The sequence below is a fragment of the Neoarius graeffei genome, chromosome 8, assembly GCF_027579695.1.
Source record: "Neoarius graeffei isolate fNeoGra1 chromosome 8, fNeoGra1.pri, whole genome shotgun sequence".
In the NCBI taxonomy this organism is placed as follows: domain Eukaryota; kingdom Metazoa; phylum Chordata; class Actinopteri; order Siluriformes; family Ariidae; genus Neoarius; species Neoarius graeffei.
In genome coordinates this window covers 81,450,450-81,474,312 of record NC_083576.1, presented here as the reverse complement: position 1 = coordinate 81,474,312, position 23,863 = coordinate 81,450,450, and positions in this window count along the sequence as shown.

Genomic DNA, 23,863 nt, shown 5'->3' with positions numbered 1-23,863 from the left:
CCTCTTCCCATTCCATATAAATTTAGATATCAGAGAATGTAATTTATCCCAGTAACCTTTTGGGGGAGGAAGTGGGATCATTGAGGAGTAGAAACTGACCCGGGGTAGAATATCCATTTTAATTATCGATACTCTGGCCTGAAGAGAGTTTGGAAGCTTCGCCCATCGCTCTAAATCCTTTACAATTTGGTTATGTATGTTTTGAAAATTATGAGATGCTATTCTAGTCTATTCTAGAGAAAGTCTGGTGTCTGGCTGAATAGAAAGTGTATTGTTTTGAAGTGGGATTAGTTAAACGATATAGGTCTACCAAACTAAGAGATGACAAGACATCTTGAATATCTTTTGATGCACTTAATTGAGATGGAGTTGGTTTTTGAGCTGATTTGTCCAAAGCTAGATTAATACAAGCATTCATATCTGCACCTAAAATAAGAGAAAAGTCATGTAATTGTGCTAGAACTGAGATTAGTTTAGGGAAAAAATCCGATTCATACTGAGAAGGGGCATAAACAGAAATGAAAGCAAATTTGCGGCCTGAAATGTTAGTTTTGATGTAAGAAATTCTACCATCTTCACTCCCATACTTTCCCATTATGTTCAATGAGAGGTTGCGTTTCAATACTATTAATGAGCCTCTTGTTTTTGAATTTAAAGATGCAGAGGACGCAACATTGTAGTGTTTGTTTGCAAAGCGTTGAGTATCCTGAGTTCTTAAATGTGACTCTTGTATGAATGCCACATCGACTAATTGCCTATGTAAGAAGTCTAAGCAAGCAGCACGCTTAATAGGGCCATTCAGCCCATTAACATTCCAGCTAATTACATGGAGCTTTGCCATAATGTTAAAAATGTGTTATAGTTTGAGAAATAAAATAAAATGAAACGAGGTATTGAGCAGTACATCAATTTAAAAGTAAGATATCCATGCCCACCCCAAAAACAACCCTGTCGCCATGACCCCATAGCCCTCCTCAGAATGTTAGAGGGCAGTATAACACCACATCCCCAGTCAGCTCCTACAGAGCTTGGTGCATCCCAAAACATTGGACCTGTGATCCTAGAGTACAGTAGTAACCCTCAAACAAAAAAACCCCACAACCCCCCTCATTCATTTAACTAGATACCACATTGTAGATTAATGTAAATTAGGCTATTCGGTGAGCACAGAATGCCCAAAAAGAAGCCATTAAAGCGTCGAGTAGACTAAGCGATTATTCAAATGAAAAGAAACAAGAATAGCAAACAAATTCGGCCATTAACAGTGACAAAACCCACAAAAAGGATTTCTAATAACTCCAATACTTAGCTATCCAGAGTCCCCGCAAAGTATTTTGCCTCCTGCGGAGTTTCAAAGAAGTGGCTGGCTCCACCACACATCACTTTCAGTTTAGCAGGATATTGCAGGAATGTACGGAAACCCATCTTCTGTAACTCGTCGATCACGTCGGAGAAGGTCAGTCTGCGAGCGAAGGTTTGTTTGCTGTAGTCCGGAGAAAATCGAATCGCAGTCCCATCCACTTCTACAGCTGTTTTCCGTGCTGCGGCCAGGATCTTATCTCTGTCGGTGAATCTTAGCAGCTTCAGCAGAATAGTGCGTGAGATGGGCTTCTGGTTGGAGTCTTCCCGTTCAGGGCCAACTCGATGGGCTTGCATTATTTCAACGGAGCCTAGCTCTGGGAACCACTTCAGTATGGCATTAGACAAATAGGAAAGAGGATTACTTGTTTCACGGTTTTCAGGAATCCCTTTTATCCTTATGTTATCTCGCCGCGATCGGTCCTCTAGGTCAGCAATTTTGTTCTCCAGCTTAGTGCAGAGAGCTGTCAGTTTGTCCACTGAGGTAGAGAGTCGGCTGTCCACCTCAGCCAGATGGTTGTTACTCGTTTCAATTTGCTCCATGCACATCGAGGTGTCAGCACGAATGGATGAAATCTCGTTTCGAACTTCTGACATTTGTTCAGCCACGATGGCTTGGGTTTTCTCTGAGAGTTGCGCAACCACATCATCCACGAATTTGGGAATAGCTTCCTTAATAGCATCTGCCACTGCTAGCTTAACTAGCTTAGAAAGTTCTTCACTGTCGACAGGACGGATATGGTCTTGAGCTTGTTTAGAAGATTGTTTTTTTTGATGTCGCCATCACTATCAAAAGTTATCACCTAGTTAAATAATTCCGACCAAAATAAAGATCAAATATGTGGTAAAATTATTAAATTAAAGGGGTAACTGCGGAGCCCTCGCGAAAAGCTACCGCATCCCTCGCCGCGGTCACGTGACTCCGGGAGATGAACACTTGATGAATCAGATTTATTTATCATGTACATTTATTTATCATGATACATTTAGAATGTATATTGAACTTGTTTCACACTCCCAATCAGAGAGCTGAGTCACAGTTAAAATAACCGATTCATACGTATAATCACTTTGCTAGTTGAGCTGTTTCTGTAAAATATTAAACTTTTTAAACTTTATTACAGGCTCGAGGCCCACAAAGAATACATTACAATACATACATCAATAAAACAATACACCACACATTCATATACATAAAAAAGCTAATAAAGGCACTCATACCAGTGTTCCCAAACCACAGACATGTACCTAACAGAACTATGACTTGGATCTACTAATTGTGCAATAAGTTGATTTGTAGAGCGGTCCAGCCTGCTCATAAACTTAAAGGTGAGATTTCTCACCAGTGCCATGAATGTACTGTAGTTAGACCTAGTTTGCAGAACAACCCACTTGCTCTAGTACTTCTTGGTTTCTTCAAAAGAATCCTAAGACAGTCATTGTAAGCTACTTTCAGCTTAAGCAAGCTCTCCTTCTTGTATCTAACCCAGAGTGGAGCTGTGTAAAGAGCTAAAATGATCCGATATCATATCATTTCCACTTTTTACTTACTTATTTACAATGAGGCCACTGAGTTGCTCTGCATATCATTCTCATTATCCATTTATTGAAATATATATATATATATATATATATATATATATATCACTTACATATTATCACTTACAGGTACATACTTTCCACCACACAAGAAACACTTATTTCCTGGCACCCTCCATAAGCAAAATCCTGACTGATTAACAAAGAGAAGTTACATCAAATTGATCCAGATCCAGTCAAACGGCTTTAAGAAACACCCGTAGTCAGAAGCTGTATTTGATCAGACAAGCAACACCCATTAGTATTAGGCAATGTACTGTTTCCAGGAAGTTCTCACACAGCTTTAAGGATGAGGCTCCTAAAGTTGACTTTAGCTAGATTTGTCATGTGTGTCTGTGTGGCTTTTTTTCTGATCAATTATGTGACGAGATGGAGAATATTAAATCACGACAAGACTGATAAAAGCGACACGGTGGAAAGAGGACAAAACAAGGAACAAATTGGTGAAAAAGTCTGTGAGTACCCAAAATATGGATTCGCTGCTATATCTGCTATATCTTTCATTGTAAAAAGTAAATAAATAAGATAAAGTAGCTTTGTTTATTTGTTTGTATAAATTTATTTCTTCTGCATGAAAGAGAGCTGTAAAAGGCAATAGAAAAGATGAGAGATAAATGTGATCAGAAAAGTGCACCAGAAATGCGATTACATTTAACATATTTGTATATTCTAATCATGTCAAATATATGGTCAAAATTTTATGGACACCTGATCGCCATACCCATATGTCCTTATTGAAAATCTGATTCCAGGTGTAGTCCTTTCTTTCCTGTTATAATAACCTCGACTCTTCTGGGAAGTCTTTCCACTGAATTTTGGGGCGTAGCTGTGGGGATTTGTGATCATTCGGCTACAAGAGCATCAGTGAAATCAGGCACTGATGTTGAGTGAGGAGTAATGTCTGGGGTGCAGTCGGCATTCCAGTTCATTCCAAAGGTGTTCACTGAGGTTGAGTTCAGTCAGGGCTCTGTGCAGGACACTTGAGTTCTTCCACTCCAACCTTAACACATCATGTCTTCATGGAGTGTTTTGTGCACAGAGGCATTGTCGTGCTGGAACAGGTTCAGGCTTCTTAGTTTCACTGAAGGGAAATTGTAATACTACAGCATATAAAGATGTTCTTGTGTGCTTCCAGCTTTGTAGAAACATTTTGGGGAAGAACCATATATGGGTGTGATGGTCAGGTGTTCACATATGTTTGGCCATATAGTGTAGGATGTAAAGGAGTTAACGCTGCAAAAAAAAAAAAATTATATGGGAAAATATCTTGAATATGAGCAAAACTATCTAATATTTCTGATTTTTTAAATTTATTATAAATTGAAAACATGATTATTCTATTGTTTTAGACGCTTTACTCATTTCAAGCTTTAAATTTTCATTTCTATTCTGTTTTCTATTCCTTCTTTCAAGAAATAAATTAATACATTTTGAAAATTAGGAATTAGTACAATTAGGGGGTCATGTCCAAAAATAGGTTTAATAATCTTATATTTTGTTTTCTGTAATCTTATAACAGGAAATAGTAGCTACATCTGACTTTATTCTGTCCACGGTCACTGGATATGAGCAATCGCGTGCTCTGATTGGCTACTACTAGGATATCAGCACATATACCATGAGTAGAGAAAAACAAAATGGCAGTGCGTGTTGCTGAACCAACTGAGGACGAAATAAAAACTCTACTTGAAAACAACCCCCCCCCCCAAAAAAAAAATACAAAAAAGCAACAAAATATGGAATAAAAGTATTTGATGGTAAGAATGTGTCTTTTTTTTTTATTTTTCAAGAATGATTATTATAGCATTTTACACAAATTGCTACCATCATTTTGCTGGTTTGTTTACATTCTTCATATTTAAGCATTAAAATTGTATTATGCATGTATGCAATTTGTCACATGTCTGATAAGCGGAAATGATTTTGTCAGACGTTTTGTATAAAGTATTTATTTATCGAAATTGCAAAAAATAAAAATGCTCTATTTCTCAAAATCCAGTGAATGTGGATAGAATCAAACAGTTATTCCAATCAGTCTTGTCGTACATGGCTTATAGCCAGCTCGGTGCTACGTGATTCATCAGCTATCAGCTCATGTACGACTCGATTTCGTGGAATAACTGTTAGATGTAACTGATATTTTCAGTTAATAAGATGTTAAGGGTTTTTTTTTCTCTCCAGTGAAAATACTACAGAAAAAAAATCTTTAGATCACTGGCTTAAAAAAGAAAAAAATTGTGGGTGGGTTTTCCACAATACAATTTATTAATTCTGTCTCTAAAAATGACTCACTAAACAATTCACAAAGCTGATTTAAATATACCAGAAAAAGTAAAGAGTAAACCATTCTGTTTTTCTGCTCACATTAATCAGATTTTTTAACCCTCATTCTCAAAACTGGAACACGGATCAAGGTTTTAAAACACCAATTAGTTTCTCATAAACTGCTGAACTAGAGAGGGAAAAAAAACCTCTTGGAGGGAAAAAAAAGTTTGATGTAAAGATATGATTTTAATGCATGCTGTGTTAATACAGTTGTGGTCAGAGGTTTATGTACAGTGACGTCATCTTGGATATGAATGTCATGGCAATATTTGGGCTTTTGGTAATTTCTTTGAACTGTTCTTTTTCTGTGGCAGAATGATTGTACAGCATACATCTTTAATTAAAAAAACACTAGAATTTGGTGCACAAGTTTTAATTTTCTTTGCATTTTCTGAAATCAACACAGGGTCAAAATTATACATACAGGGTCAAAAAATATACATACAGCACACCTAATATTTAGGTAAAATATCTGTTCGCAAGATTCACCTTGACATTTTTGTTTACCATGAAGAAGCTTCTGGCAGAATTCTGGTTGGATATTTCATGACTCTTCATGGTAGAATTGGTAGAGTTCAATTAAATTTGCTTTTTTCTTGGCATGGACTCTACTTATAAGCACAGTCCATATATTTTCAATAGGGTTGAAGTCAGGACTTGTTTTAAGCTTAATGTTAGCCTGCTTTATCCTCCACAACCAGCTCTGATGCATGTTTGGGTTCATTGTCCTGTTGTAACTCCCAAGTCGTGTTCAAGTTTCTGATGGTTTATGCTGAAAAATTCTGAGGTAGTCCTCCTTCATTATTCCATCCACTTTGTGCTCCACTGGCAGCAAAACAGCCCCAGAGCATGATGATCCTACCAACACCACCACCCGCTGGTACAGTGTTCCTCTGTACATGGTGGTCATTGTGGCCAAACAACTCAATCTTTGTCTCATCTGACCATACAGTTATCCCCCAGAAGGCTTTTTGTCTGTGTGGTCAGCTTCTGAACTGTAGACAGTGATCCATCAGCTTCCAGATCATGGCAGGGCTGTGCCATGGTGGTTCCCAGGTTGTTCCTGACCATCCAAACCAATTTCCTTTCAGCTGAGGGTGACCGTTTGGGTTTTCTTGAAGCAAAGTGACCCTGTATGTATAATTTTGACCCTGTGTTGATTTCAGAAAAGCCAAAGAAAATTAACTTGTGCACCAAATTCTAGTGTTTTTTTTTTTTTTTATTAAAGATGTATGCTGTACAATCATTCTGCCACAGAAAAAGAACAGTTCAAAGAAATTACCAAAAGTCCAAATATTGCCATTACATTCATATCCAAGATGACATTCATGTCACTGTATGTAAACTTCTGACCACAACTGTAAATCCAATCATCCTGTAAATCAGTAATGTAATGTACGTACACTACTATCAATAAAGTTAATTAATAACACTTATTATGATGGTAAAGAGCAATGCTCACAGGGTTGGGCCTTTTACAACCCCGATTCCAAAAAAGTTGGGACAAAGTACAAATTGTAAATAAAAATGGAATGCAATGATGTGGAAGTTTCAAAATTCCATATTTTATTCAGGATAGAACATAGAGGACATATCAAATGTTTAAACTGAGAAAATTTATCATTTAAAGAGAAAAATTAGGTGATTTTAAATTTCATGACAACACCACATCTCAAAAAAGTTGGGACAAGGCCATGTTTACCACTGTGAGACATCCCCTTTTCTCTTTACAACAGTCTGTAAACGTCTGGGGACTGAGGAGACAAGTTGCTCAAGCTTAGGGATAGGAATGTTAACCCATTCTTGTCTAATATAGGATTCTAGTTGCTCAACTGTCTTAGGTCTTTTTTGTCGTATCTTCCGTTTTATGATGCGCCAAATGTTTTCTATGGGTGAAATATCTGGACTGCAGGCTGGCCAGTTCAGTACCCGGACCCTACTTCTACGCAGCCATGATGCTGTAATTGATGCAGTATGTGGTTTGGCATTGTCATGTTGGAAAATGCAAGGTCTTCCCTGAAAGAGACGTCATCTGGATGAGAGCATATGTTGCTCTAGAACCTGGATATACCTTTCAGCATTGATGGTGTCTTTCCAGATGTGTAAGCTGCCCATGCCACACGCACTAATGCAACCCCATACCATCAGAGATGCAGGCTTCTGAACTGAGCTCTGATAACAACTTGGGTCGTCCTTCTCCTCTTTAGTCCGAATGACACGGCGTCCCTGATTTCCATAAAGAACTTCAAATTTTGATTCATCTGACCACAGAACAGTTTTCCACTTTGCCACAGTCCATTTTATATGAGCCTTGGCCCAGAGATGATGTCTGCGCTTCTGGATCATGTTTAGATACGGCTTCTTCTTTGAACTATAGAGTTTTAGCTGGCAACCGCGGATGGCACGGTGAATTGTGTTCTCTGGAAATATTCCTGAGCCCATTTTGTGATTTCCAATACAGAAGCATGCCTGTATGTGACGCAGTGCCATCTAGGGGCCCAAAGATCACGGGCACCCAGTATGGTTTTCCGGCCTTGACCCTTACGCACAGAGATTCTTCCAGATTCTCTGAATCTTTTGATGATGATATGCACTGTAGATGATGATATGTTCAAACTCTTTGCAATTTTACACTGTCGAACTCCTTTCTGATATTGCTCCACTATTTGTCGGTGCAGAATTAGGGGGATTGGTGATCCTCTTCCCATCTTTACTTCTGAGAGCCGCTGCCACTCCAAGATGCTCTTTTTATACCCAGTCACGTTAATGACCTATTGCCAATTGACCTAATGAGTTGCAATTTGGTCCTCCAGCTGTTCCTTTTTTGTACCTTTAACTTTTCCAGCCTCTTATTGCCCCTGTCCCAACTTTTTTGAGATGTGTTGCTGTCATGAAATTTCAAATGAGCCAATATTTGGCATGAAATTTCAAAATGTCTCACTTTCGACATTTGATATGTTGTCTATGTTCTATTGTGAATACAATATCAGTTTTTGAGATTTGTAAATTATTGCATTCCGTTTTCATTTACAATTTGTACTTTGTCCCAACTTTTTTGGAATCGGGGTTGTATATCATGGGACTGGGGGTGTTTTACAGCACAGGCTACTGGCTTGAATAAGCGTTGTCCTCCTTTAAATATAATTACATTTCCTGGTAATAAAGTGAGATTGCTATTCACCAGCTTGACTATTCATAAATCACAGACATACAGAATGTGCTATAAAATGACAAGCCTTTAAACATTGTTTGATTAGATTAGATTCAGCATCATCATTGTGCAGAATAGTGGTACAAAACCAATGAAATTCAGTTAGCATCTAACCAGAAGTGCAAAATACAGATTATTTACGGATAAGTGCCAGAAGTATGTACTGCAGCACAGTGATGCTATGTTGCATTATACACAGTGATGGACCGTGGAGAGTCAGGCTACAATATATAAATATTGTTTGTACATATTTAAATTCATATTTACAGAGGGCACGTGAACAGGATGAGAGAGGATGTAAGGTTGTATGTCCAGTTAGCAGTACACCAATCAGCCATAATATTAAAACCACTAACAGGTGAAGAAGTGAATAACACGGAGTATCTCATTACAATGGCACCTGTTAAAGGGGTGGGATATACAGTGTTAGTCAAAATTATGTTAACACTCATGGATTATTTTTTCTCCTGAATGTGTGGTGCGCCGTGACCACTGCTGGTGTAATTGTGCCCTACTTTTTTGACACCCCAACACTGACGTCAGACGTCTACTTACAGATGGTGCAGCAGTACGCCACTGATTAACTTCCACTACAGATCCGATTGGTGGGGTATTTCCAACAGGATGGCGCACCGCCGCATTTTGGCCATACTGTTTGTGCTTATCTCAACCAGACATTTCCAGGTCGATGGATAGGTCGCGGTGGACCATTGCCGTGGCCTCCACACTCCCCTGATTTGACGCCCTGTGATTTCTGGTTATGGGGTATGGTGAAGGAGCGCATGTATAGCAGGAAAGTTTGTGATTATCAATGACCTCAAGGACAGAATAAGGACTGTGGTATCATCTATTCCCAGCAAAATGTGTGTCCGGGCTTTAAATGGTACTGTTGCTTGCTGGTTTTTGTGTGTTGAACATAATGGCGAACACGTTGAGTCTGTCCTGTAAATCATCTTGCACATATGATATGTTTTGTGAATAAATGGTTTCTACCATTTAAGTGTTAACATAATTTTGACTAACCCTGTATTAGGCAGCAAGAAAGAGAACAGTCAGTTCTTGAAGTTGATGTGTTGGAAGCAGGAAAAATGGGCAAGTGTAAGGATCTGAGTGACTTTCTTCTTCTTTAGTGTTCTACCTAATGGCAGGTCCGTGGCATCCATTCTCTCTCTCTGTCCTTTTCTATCTTCTGTCTTCCTTTTCATTTCATTCTAGCTGCTTTCTTTGATCACAACCAGCATTCCAAGTCTTTTTGGTCCTCTGGGTCTTTTGCCCGTCATGCTACCTTGAATTACTTCTTTTAGTAGTCCGTTTCCTCTTGGGATATGTCCCACCCAGTTTTTCTTTCTACTTATTATCACATTCATCATAGTTCTATTTTTGTCTACCATATGTAGCACTTCCTCACTGGTCTTCCTTTCTGTCCAGCTGATTTTCCCCATTCTTTTCTGAGCCCACATTTCAAACCTTTAGTTTGTAGTTCCTTTCTCTTTGTAAATGGGTCTGTCTCAGAAACTGGGTACTGTGGGGGTACCCCGCTAAATATACTCAGTCAATAAACTATACGGTTTTGAATGGTGATGTTGGTTTTAATTTGAAATAAAATGATGAAAGAAATAATACAGATAAAACTAAATCTTTGATGTGAATATTCTATTCAGAATTTGGCAAAAATTCTGCAAATTTGTGGAAAAATGGCAGCTTGATCTGGGACATGATAAACGCATAGCTGTCAACTACTACGAATAAATCGTATTTATTACGATTTGTCGTTTTGATTACGAAAATACGAATTTACTACAATAAAATACAATTTTGCCAATTTTCATGGGTCATTTTCAAAGTCTATCACCGGTGGGATTCATATTTGATAAAACACCGCTTCGTTCCAAGTGGCAGATACTACGCCAAATTTCATTGGCTATTGCTTGTTCTCTCAGCCAATCAATGATGCTATAGACCCCTTCGCAGAAAACGTCATTCATACGTAACCGGAAATTGCGCGCGCAGCCTGGACTCAAAAAAGACTCAGAAATGCTTAGTTGTTGTGTTGTCGGGTGTCAGAATCGTAGCAGTGATGGGGTTAAAATGTTCAGAATTCCAGCAGGATCTCACCCATTCCAAAAAAATCACCGACGTCTATGGCTACAAGCCATCAAACATGTAGACTGGGATGAAAGCACCATCAAAAATGCGTGGGTTTGCAGCGCCCACTTCATCACAGGTAAGATCAGGCTATTTATTAAAACTTTCTTTTTTTTATTCTTTCTAGTCTTCGTTTATTGATGTAGCAAAATACTTTGGTAATGTTTGTCTGATTAGCTGGGTCATAGTTACACAATGTAATGAATATTGTTAGCATGTTAACTTAGCTTTGGCCAAACAAAATAATGTGTTTCCAGTTACCCGACCGACCCTGTAAAAACACTGCGACCCTTCAACTGTTTATGACCACGATAAACAAACTATTTCTCGCGCCCGACCCTACCTGCTTGCCAGCCACCTGGCGAGTCAAACGAGAACCACTAGGGCGTGTCATATGAACCACTCGGTATTTGCCGAAAGACACGAGGCCCGTCAGGAGTAAATTGGGGCGGCTGGGACCTCCCCTGCCCGAGTTACGAGCGTCCAAAGTCGGGCAGGAGCCGCCGATAGAAAAACGAAACTAAAGCCGAGCACCGTGGCTCTTCGTCCCGAGGCGCGGGGCTAGCCCGCGCTGGTTCTTTGGGGACAGGGCAGAGGTCTCATGCGGGGAAAATAATTTAGTGTGGATATGGCTAGATAGTGATTGAAATAATGCATACATCACAAGGAACTGTTTGCTCAGGGTATAAATCAGGTATTCAACACTTCCAATGCTATAGAGTGCTTCGAGATCAGCGCGAACCCGGCGGCGGCCATATTGGAAGTCAAACGTCGCTGTGTCAGTGCATTGTTGTTGCTCAGCGAAGCAAAATGCCGAATACGTGTGTCATTGTTGGCTGTAGTAGCCGGGGGAAAAGGGTGGCAAAAGCTTCCACAGACTCCCTAAAGTCGTGACAAACCAGGGAATTGCAGCACAGGAGAAAAGCGAGCGGAAGAGACGACAGTGGCTGGCTGCCATTAACCGATCAAATTTAGGACAACTTGACTGTATCCGGATTTGTTCTGATCACTTTGTGACAGGTAGGTTAAATTGTCTTGAATTTCATAGTTACTAAAATAAATGTGATACAAACTATTATCTTTTAATGATTAATGGATATGTCACATTAGGTAGCTTATGTCTACTGCAGTGCATTGTTGCATCAAATGGCATTTAAGATCTAGGCCTAGTAATGTTTATGTACACATGCTGTTAGTACAAGTTACATACTAGGCCTACATTTTATTCACTGACTAAAATAATTGATAATTATGCGGCAACAAGCTGGAGTCAGCTTTCCATTCCTTCTCACTAACAGTGTATGGATCTACATTCCCAATGAAACGTACCTTCTCAGCATAATGCTCCCGTGCCTGCTTATCCAAACTTTCACAGTAGTGCTCCATCACTTCAGATGTCTAAATTCTTAAAAAATCCAAGCTTCTAAGCCCTTGAACGCGGAAACGAATCGGTGAATGTTTACTCTATGATGTGTACTCTATGCGCGCTCTGGAGCGAGTGACTTCCAAGATGGTCGCGCCGACCGCATGGTTACTATTTTTAGCATCATCTCGGAGCACTGTATTCTATACTCAACTTAAAGGATATGGGACATGAAACATAAATGCACGCTATATCAGTTTCTTTCCATTAAAATATGAATTAATTGCATCAACAAATACAAAATCATCTATTAAATTCAGCAAAATCGTTATATTCGTGATGATTATATGGCATTGCTGCTCGAGCTCCGATATGCATTTTCTACAACCGTAAGAGCCGCTGTCACGTGATCATACGTCACACAAACTTTCGGGCACAGCACAAGCGGGTAGATGAATGGAGAAGTGGATGACAAGAAAATTGTTTTTATAGTCTTTAACGTACATTGGACATCATGGTGTATTGTGCTGCTTATGGTTGCAATAATTCTAATGGGAAATGCCCTGGAGTAAGTTTTTTTGCATTCCCCAAGGACCCGAAGCTGAGGAAAGTGTGGGCTCACTACTGCCGTAGAAAAAACTTTGCACCTACTGTTTCCCACAAACTGTGTTCGGACCATTTCACTGAGGATTCTTTCAACTTTAATACTCAGGTACTGAATGAAATTAATTGCCAAGCCAAATTTAAGAGGCTACTTAAAGATGGAGCCGTTCCCAACGTCCCAATTCAGGAACAAGACGGCGGAGTGAAACCAGAAGTGCTACGGCCACCACGAGGTGCATTCGCTAAGCGACTGAAATCCGAGGTAAGGATTAGTATTATAATTTTGGGTGTATCAATTATTGATTATCATAATTCTGACTCATTTACTCTTATATCTGTCCTTCTTTGTTTACGTACCGAATCGAAGAGTTGTGGTGAAGTTGTAGAAAAGGTTTTTTTTGAACTTTTATTTCATTTTATTATTCTATATTCTATTTATAAATATCAGCAAAAAAAAAGTAGCTTGCAACGGACTTTAGCTAGATCTATGATGAACTTTCAATGTATGATACAAAAATAATACTTCTTTCAACAGATCATTAGCCTTTGATCAGAATTGTTTTTAACTTACCAGGAAGTGTTATCGAGCCGACCGCTTTCAGTTTCATGGGGACTGAATGAACCCTCACTCTCAGAATCATCTGACCCGTCAGAGTAAAGACAAGATCTATGTTCATGTGAATTTCCAGCTATCGGTTCGAATTGATAGGGTCTAACTTCACATCTCTGTGAAACATCGGGAATATCACTGTCGATGGTGTCCATTTCGGTAACCTGTTTACATTAGATTCCCAAGCGCTGGCTCCTTAGAAAGTTTTTGTTACGTCACGGGTCACGTGACCACCTAGCTCATTAACGAATCCTTGTTTTACGCTGACGTATAAAAAAACTTGAATAATGTGATGATTTTCACATTTTTGACGCCCTGCAGTGATTTAGATGGCATTTCTTATGTCCTTTATACATAATTATGCCCAGAAAAAAATCCATGTCCGATATCTGAATTGATGATAAATCTGAAATTGGAGGAGTTTGTGTCAGTGAAATGATACATTCCTTGATTTCCTCCTGATTTAAACCTTAGAGCAAGTAGTATGAACCATGGACTAACAGGGCTGAAAAATGAAAGCATTTGCATTTATTTTGCAACACAATTTACAAACACAGAATAGGAAACTTAAATATAGGAAATTTTAGTTTCTTTATTTGAAAAGAAAATAGCACGGAGCAGCTGTATTCATTAGAACAACATAAGTGAACATTGCATTCATAGACAGAATAAGAAACATGAAGCAAATATAATGTCATTAAGGCCGAGATGTTAGGCATGCACCCAATTTTGATAAACACACAAGACATCAGTTTTAAGTATGAAAGTCCCCACTAGTATATAAAAATATATTTTGGAAATGTTGAGAACTGAAGGGATGGATCTAGGTACTGGACCGCCACCACCAAATAGATCATCCACCAAAACATTCCCATTTTACCTGGAAAATGAAAGTATACCATCATTATTAGAACAATTTATATACAAGTGCATCCTTATATCATCAACGATATCTGATGACTAGGTTTAGTTTTGAACGAGTATTTTGTAAAAAAAAAAAAGTTTTCAAAGGAAACTTCTCACTTTTTCCTACCTACCCTAGAAAATTTGTCGTAAACTTTTGGGATAAACAAAATTTTTTTACCTACCTACCCTATTTTGAAAACCCAGGAAACACATTATTTTGTTTGGCCTTTGCATGCAATTTTGTTTGTAGGAGAGCTGTCGCTTGACTCAAGCAGTCCAGATTTTGTGCCATCATTATTTGTGTATGCCTAAAATCACAATTTTAAAGCAAGGATGGAAAGGTAAAATTGTGCCCTCACTCTAAATGCCAACTTACGTTGACTGCTCTAACCTAGCTCCCGCCCTGTTCAGTTTTGATTTGTAGTCATGTGAAGAAGCAAGTTGAAATTGACACTTTTTTGAGCTGTTTCACTTAGTATTTTTAGCTAATTTGCTTTGGGCTCAGCTTGTTTTTTATCTTTGAAGTGCCATTCATTGCCAATTTTCACATTTTGTTGTATATTTAATTTTGATGACAAAGTTCATAATATTTTTTTGTATCAACTTTCATTGATGTAATATATTCTTAATTCATTTTTGTTTGTGACTAATGAATGAATGGTGTGAGATATTGCCAAGTTTGTGGTGCAATAACATCAACTGTTGACTGAGTAAACTCTAGTCTATTTCTCTAATGTGTACTTTGTCAAAAGTTATATGTGCCAATTGCATTGTTTGAAGTTTTTGCCTGATTCACTGACTATTTTCATACATTGTTGAAAAGAACTTTGCAAATTAATGTAAGATGATAGTTTAGTTTGTAGAATAAATTTTGTCAAACTATTTTGTTTGTGTGATTTTTCAGGGTAGTTTTGCTAGAAAGCTTTGGCGGTGGGGAGGCGAAGCCCCCCCGACCCCCCCACCAAGACTCAGTACCCAACCTTGTATTACTATTTACAATTTCGGAATGTTGGCAGTTATGTAAACGGTTGACTACATCACATTCCCTTAAAAAGGTTGTAGTCCACTGAAAAGTCTACAGTTATCACTAATTTTATTTTAAGTTGTAACTTTATACACCTAAGGATTGGTGCGCTCACAGAATAATCATAACTGTAATAAAACATCATGCAAAATATTTGATCACCGTCGTAACTCCATTTCCTGCGTACCCAAAACCAATACGATCATGTGTTTTGATCTAAACAGAAAGCCTCAGGGTCGAGGTCACTACCTCACCAAAAGTGGTAACTTAAAATCACTACACCATATAAAAATTTGGTTATAAATCTGCGATTTTGTTTTTTAAAACGAAAGCTGAAAGTTAGGTATAGAACAGAATACGTTACGATGGTAGCTGGTCTTGTATGAATTTCTGAGCTATAAAATGAGTTGTGGTCTATTTTTTACTGTAGCATGTTATTTGTGTGTGGGGAAGGACACACATTAACAATTTGCATGTGTAGAATGGAATTTTCCACTCCAGCAGTTAGGAGTTGATCGTGCTTCCATTTGCGGTCTTTCTGTTACACGATCAAGGATCACTGGAGGAGTAGTACCTTTCCTAGTGGCCTTCTGCAGGTGTCCTAGACTGGTCTCCCCATATCCAGCACCTTGTGAAGCGCAAAACATGGTCACTCAAGACTTGACCACATCAGCCTCTCCCAAGGTGAAGACCGACTATGTGTCCTACCCGTGGTGTTCCTGTTTCCAACGCAGAACATGGCGGATTTTGGGGAGTAAACCCTGAAAACAAATCCCACCACACATCTTGGTGGGCAACAGGCCACCCTGCGACCGTGTCAGCTAGGCTGTCCCGTCGAGTAACAGGGTTGTCTGCCAAGGGGCACTATTTTTGCGCCGTTTAGTGCCGACATCATAGGTGCAGCCTTACATTTATGAGATGAGTACTATAGAAGATTTAGTAAATGCTACTGCGTATGAGGTAGCCGACGCCCCACATCGTATGGCCGTGGAGGAAAAAAATGCGAAGTCCATACAGAGATAAACACACTGAAGTCACAGCTAGAGATAGAAAAATTTTGAATTTGGCAGCATGGAATGTCCGAACTACTAATGACAGTGAGGGCAGCATAAGGCCAGAGCGTGCCACTGCAATTATTTGCAGAGAAGTTGGAAAAGCAAACATAGATATCTGCGCCTTGAGTGAAGTTCGACGCCTAGGCTCTGGCAACATCAAGGAAAAGAGCCACACCCTCTTTTGGAGTGGTGGTACAGAAAGATATGCTGGTGTTGGTTTCGCCATCTCCAACAAGTTTGACCATATTACTCCTGTACCTATAAATGACAGGTTGATGACAGTCCGTATTCCACTCAAGGACAATAACCACCTCACTCTGATCAGTGTCTATGCACCCACTATGCAACGTACCACAGTTGAAAAAGAGAGTTTCTACGTGAAACTTGGTGAATGTATTGAAAAAGCGAAAGGTGACAGCATAATTGTCCTCGGCGACTTTAATGCTTGTGTTGGGAAAGACCGGCAGTTATGGTCTTCTGTCATTGGAAAGCATGGAACTGGCAAAATGAACTCGAATGGCCTAATGCTACTGGAGTTTTGCACTCGATATCATCTCTCAATCATGGGAACCATGTTCCAATTGAAAGATCACCTCAAAAATACCTGGCAACACTTGCGTTCAAAACACTGGCACCAAATCGATCACGTGCTAGCTGATAGAAACGCCAGACAGTTTATTAATGTCACTAAGATCAACCCCAATGCAGACTGCTTTACGGATCATAAACTTCTCATTGCCAAATGCTGCTTTGTGATCAAGAAGAGAAGAAAGACAAAACCACCCCCAAGACCAGACACCTCACTAAATGCTGAAAAGAAAAAGAAGCTAGAGCTCTTCCTGGAAACAACGCTCCCCAGCTGTGAAATATCCTGGGACAATTTGAAGGAGGTGCTACAAAATGCTGCAAAGCACGTCTTTGAAAAGAGAAAGAAAAAGAATGCTGACTGGTTTGACAATCAAGATGAGATTCAAAGGCTTCTTAAGGAAAAGAAACTATGTGGAGACAAGTGTGAACTTAGAAAGGAAATCAGGAAACTTAAGAATGAATGGTTCTAACACAAAGCACTTCTGGCGGAACAATATGCAAGAGAAAGTAATCACAGAGAATTTTACGCAATTCTCAATGCTATCTGTGGCCCCAAATCCAGAAATCTTCACTCAATGAGATCAAAAGATGGCGTACTTCTCTCATCAACAGACGATATCAAAGCAAGATGGGCTGAGCACTTCAATGAGCTCCTCAATCAACCAACAAACGCTGACTGGGATATCCTTGACGAGATACAGATACATCCAACCCTTAAAGAACTTGATGAGTCAATAACAATGGCAGAGGTTGAGACGGCAATCAACAATACCAAACTCAGAAAAAGTCCAGGTCCAGAAGGGATCCTACCAGAAATCCTAGTGCATGGAGGCGCTACTCTGCGATCTTTCTTGTTATCTATCTTCAATCTTCTGTGATCAACAGAAGACTTACCATCTGACTGGATTGATGCCAACATCTGCATCTTGTTCAAAAAAGGCGATCGTAGTCAATGTGGAAACTACTGCAGGATTTCTCTGCTCAGTGTCGTTGGAAAAGCTTTTGCTGACATTCTCCTACAGTGACTTCAACATCTGGCTGAGTCAATTTTACCTGAATCTCAATCAGGATTCAGAAAAAACAGAAGCACTGTCGATGGCATCTTTACACTTCGCCAAATAATGGAGAAGAGCAGAGAACAAAACCAGAACCTGCATATTGCTTTCATCGATTTCACCAAGGCCTTCGACTATGTGAATCGCGACCTCCTTTTCACCATTCTACAAAAGCTTGGTTGCCCTCCCAAACTCAACTGTGTGATAAAGGCATTATATACAAATGTACAAGCACGACTGATAATTGATGGTGAACTGTCTGACCCAATCAAGTACAACAGTGGAGTAGAGCAAGGCTGCAAACTTGCTCCAACTCTGTTCGGAATATACGCAGCTGTACTGCTTTTTCTTGCCTTCAAAAACATAAACCTAACACATAGTATCAAGATCCGCTTCAGATATGACGGTGGCATATTTGATCTCAAGCGTCTGAAAGCTAAAACCAAGGTATCAACCAGCTATATAAGAGAAGCCCAATATGCCGATGATATTGCAATATTTTGCAATGATGCTACTTCTCTCCAACATCTCCTGCATTCCTATAACACACTAGCACAGAAAATGGGTCTTCGAATCAACACTAAAAAGACAGAGACCATGAGCACACGAGAGTACGCAGACTTCTATGTAAACGGCGAGAAGCTGACAAAAGTAGATCACTTCAAATATCTTGGTAGCTATGTCAGCAACGACTGCAATCTAGATAAAGAAATAACTGTGCGCATCCAAGCTGTCTCATGCGCTGTAGGCAGGCTCAGAGACAGAGTGTTTAATTGCAGGGAACTTACAATAGAAACTAAACTCAAAGTATACAATCAATGCGTCATGCCAGTGTTAGTATATGGAAGTGAGACTTGGACCTTATACAGTCACCAAATTAAAAAAGTTAAGGACCATCCAACAGCGGCATCTCAGATCCATTCTGAAGATAAGATGGGATGATTATATAACGAATGATGAAGTCCTATTCCACGCCATGGCTGAAGACGTCGAGAACATACTTATCAGAAATAGACTGCGCTGGGTGGGGCACGTTGCACGTCTGCCGGATGATAGACCAACTAAAGTGCTACTCTATGGGGAATTGGCAGAAGGCTCAAGAAAGATTGGACGCCCTATCCTTCGATACAAAGACACTATCAAGGATATTTTGAAACGTGGCGACATGCTTCACACATGGAACTTGGCTGTTCATGAAAGACTGGAATGGCGGAAGTGCATACATGACATAAGCAACAAGATTGATATGGAAAGGAAAGATGAAAATAAAAAGAAAAGGGTCAAGCGTCAAGAGAAAAGAACTGCGCAACAAAAGAACACGAATAATCAACCAAACTAACTATTCACCAATTATTTATTCGCCCTCTTCACTCCAGTTGAACATTTACCTCGCTTTCACTGTTACTTTTTGATAATTGTATTTTTGCCCATTTCGGGTTATACGCGTAGTATATATAATTGTTACGCGAGTGATCTGTTTGGATGTTATCACTGAAAAGGTGAGTTTTGACAGTTTTGTTTTAGTCTTTCAGTATAAGGCAATAGAATGTTTCTTTTTCATCTTACTTTCATATTTCGTATGGTTTGCGTATTTTTGGGCAATATTTTGCAACCATGGTCAGCGCTCATTGTCTGGCTTACATAAATTCGGCACGCCAACCGAATATAATGCTCCCGCTACAGTACAAAATCAAATCAAATCAAGTTTATTTGTATAGCGCTTTTAACAATAAACATTGTCGCAAAGCAGCTTTACAGAATTTGAACGACTTAAAACATGAGCTAATTTTATCCCTAATCTATCCCCAATGAGCAAGCCTGTGGCGACGGTGGCAAGGAAAAACTCCCTCAGCCGACATGAGGAAGAAACCTCGAGAGGAACCAGACTCAAAAGGGAACCCATCCTCATTTGGGCAACAACAGACAGCCTGACTATAATATTAACAGTTTTAACAGGTATAACCCTCAACTGTCCTCATGGGGCCGTCCTTCACAGGAGCGGTGCGATGAAACTCCGACCAGACACAGGGCACCAGGATGGATCAAGCAGGTCCGAGGGGCAGAAGAGGCCAGCATCTCAATCCCAGGATCAACATGTAACTCAGAGGGACAGATTGGGGGGGGGAGAGAGAAAGAAAACACAGGTTGTTAGGTATGCCCTAAAAATGACAAGTATTAAATCTGTGTGGTAGGCTCGCAGAGACGAGAGTCTTTACATCAGGCATAACACACAACAATGGCATGTTGTGTGTATTGTGACCAAAGAGGCCACAAGCCACTCCGCAAAGTCAAACTGTGCCACAAAATACTGCTCATAGCGCTCAAATAGCCAGAGTAGATAATGCAGTTGCAAATGATAATGACGCAAGTGTCACAGAAGTATTGGAGAGACATACAGAGATCACCACCTTGCTAGCGAAGCAACAAGCACTTGCTCTGCTGCCCGATAGACAAATTCCTGTATTCGATGGTGACCCTCTTCAGTACAGAACATTCATTAAAGCATTCGAGCAGTTCGTGGAGAGAAAGACTGACAGCATGGATGACCGACTGTACTACTTACAACAGTACACTAAAAATGAGCCCAGAAGTCTTGTCACCAGCTTTATGCACATGGACCCCACTGTCGCATACAAACAAGCCAAAGAATAGTTGGAGTACAATTTTGGGAATGGATACAAAATAGCTGCAGCCTATATGAATAAGGCTTTGAGCTGGTCAGCTATCAAGCCAGAAAATGGCAATGACCTGCGGTCATATGCACTATTTTTGCGCAGTTGTTATAACACCATGTCAGACATTGCTGCACTAAAAGAGCTCAAAAACTCTAGCAATTTAAGGCTAATCGTGTCAAAACTTCCATTTAAGCTCCGCGATAAATGGCGTGCAAATGTGTGCAACATGGAAGAAACCAAGAACCACAGGGCAACTTTCAAGGATTTGGTAGAGTTTATTGAAAGGCAAGCTAGGGCTCTGCTCGATCCAGTTTTCGGTGACATACAGAACCCTACTGACACCAAAGTAGCATCCAAATCTAAGCTACCAAGGAAAGCCAAGCCTAGTGGTAGCTCCAGCTTTGCCGCCACAGTTACAGTACCTGTAGCTCAAGGGAATGGTCTGCAGCCTGCACATAAACAGAAACCATCTGCTAATGACAACTCCTGCATATTCTGCAAAGGCAATCACAAACTGGAAAATTGTGAAATGTTTAAGACTAAGGCCAATGCAGAGAAGATACAATACCTGAAAGCCCAGGGTATGTGCTTTGGTTGCCTTACGAGGGGCCATATGGGCAAAACCTGCAAAAACAGATTGAAATGCGAGACCTGTTCTTTGCCTCATCCAACAGTCCTTCACATCCATACTGCAAAGGGCAAAGATGATGTTACGACTGACACCAGTTTGAGTAATGCCATGGTGTCTGTGAACGAGAGTGACCCAATGGGGGCAGGTGAATCAGGCCAATGTACTCTCACTATCGTACCTGTGAAGGTGAAGATGTCAACTAGTGACCAAGTGATATCAACTCGTGCATTCTTAGACCCCGATAGCTCAGCTACATTTTGTACAGACTCGCTGAAAAGAAAGTTGAACATCCCTGGCAAAAATACCACGATCATGCTCTGTACAATGGGACAGGAGAAAAGCGTGCACAGCAGTGTAGTCTCTGGCCTGGAAGTAAGCAACATGGAAGGAGTGCAATACCACCAACTTCCACCAGTCTATACACAAACATACCTACCTGTCGCAAAACACCACATACCAACACACGAATCTCTGGACAAATGGACATACTTATGTGACGTGAAGATTCCACATTTGGATGCTGATATAGAGTTGCTAATAGGCACAAATGCTGCACAGCTAATGGAGCCCTGGGAGGTTATAAACAGTAGAGGCAATGGGCCATATGCTGTTAGAACACCCCTAGGGTGGGTCATGAATGGCCTTATGCAAAAAGCAACTAGTCAAAGGCAAGGAACTCACTCATGTATATCAGCAAACCGCATATCCATAAGGGATGTGAATGACTTGTTAATAAAACAATATCACCTTGATTTCCCAGAACTGGCAGCTGAGGAGAGATCAGAAATGTCAGTTGAAGACAAACAGTTTATGGCAACAATGGAAAAGTCAAAGGAACTTAGAAATGGACATTATTACTTACCCTTGCCATTCAAAGAAAATGATGTAACAATGCCAAAAAACTATGAACAGGCCCATCAGCGCGTTATGTCTCTGAAAAGAAAATATGAAAAGAATGAACAGTACCACATAGAATACACAGCCTCTTGGAGGGGATGTTGGAAAAGAACCATGCAGAGGTGGTCCCAACCAACGAACTGGTTACCGAAAGTGGAAAGGTGTGGTATATTCCACACCATGGAGTACATCACCAGAAGAAAGGCTCCCTGAGGGTAGTATTTGACTGTTCAGCATCCTTCCAGGGAACATCCTTGAACAACAAGCTGATTCAAGGCCCAAACCTCACCAGTAACCTGGTAGGCGTCCTGTTGTGCTTTCGACAAGAGCAAATTGCTTTTATGGCAGACATAGAAAGCATGTTTCACCAGGTGAAAGTAATGGAGAATCATGTGGACTTTGAGGTTCCTATGGTGGCTGAACGGTGACCTGAGCCAACCATTAAAGGAACACAGGATGACTGTGCATCTGTTTGGAGCATCATCTTCACCCAGTTGTGCATCCTTTGCTCTCAGACAATGTGCTGAAGATTTCAAAGAACTCTTTATGCCTGAAACCATTGACACAATCAAGTCTAACTACTATGTAGATGACTGCTTAAAATCGGTGCCTACAGAAGCTGATGCCGTGAAATTGTGCAAAGAGCTTGAAGTAGCTTGCTCAATGGGAGGCTTTCGATTGCATAAATGGATTAGTAACAATAGAGCAGTCCTGATGTCCATTCCACAAGCAGATAGGACTAAAGAGGTCAAAGATCTGGACTTGGATTCCAGTGAGTTGCCAACGGAAAGAACTCTTGGCATACAGTGGCAAATTCAGAGTGACAAACTTACCTTCTCAGTTAGCCTGAAAAATCAGCCATATACTCGCAGGGGAATACTCTCTATCATCTCTTCAGTGTACGACCCTCTTGGATTCATCTGTCCCTTCATTCTCACTGCCAAGAACATCCTTCAGGACCTTTGCAAGCATAACTATGCCTGGGACAAAGAATTGCCAGACTACTACATCCAATCGTGGCAAGAATGGATGACTGGATTAAGCTCCACTGGAGAGCTCATTGTTGACAGGTGCCTCAAGCCCCAGAACTTTGGTGCACTAACATCTGCTCAGCTTCATCATTTTAGTGATGCTTCAGAAAGTGGCTATGGATGTGTCCCATACCTCCGTCTCACTAATGCAAAACATGAAGTACACACCTCATTCGTGATGGCAAAGTCGAGAGTTGCACCTTTAAAACAAACCACAATGCCGAGAATGGAACTCACTGCAGCAATCCTCACAGTACGCATGGACAGACTGCTCAAAGCAGAACTGCAAATTCAACTGGAAAGTTCCACATTTTGGACTGATAGTACATCAACATTGAAGTACATTCAGAATGAGAACAAAAGGTTCAAAACATTCGTAGCCAACCGAGTGAACACAATCAGAGAGATGACTAGCATCAAACAATGGAGATATATAAACACAAAGCAGAATCCAGCAGATTGTGCATCTCGTGGTCTTAAGGCAAGCGCACTCCTGAATTCAAACACTTGGCTAAATGGCCCAGAATTCCTCAAAGGCCAGAAAACTGACTGGCCTAAGTCCGAACTTGTCTTACAGAAAGAAGATGAAGAGGATGATGTGGAAGTGAAAAGGAATGTCCTGGTCATGAACACACTGGTGAAGGAGCAAACCAATCCTACTCGTGAATTCATTTACCATCATTCAAATTGGAACAAACTTACCAGAGCGGTGGCATGGCTTCTTAAGCTGAAAGACTTACTCCTAAACCTAAGTCAGAAAAGAAAAGAAATACTTACCAACCTTAC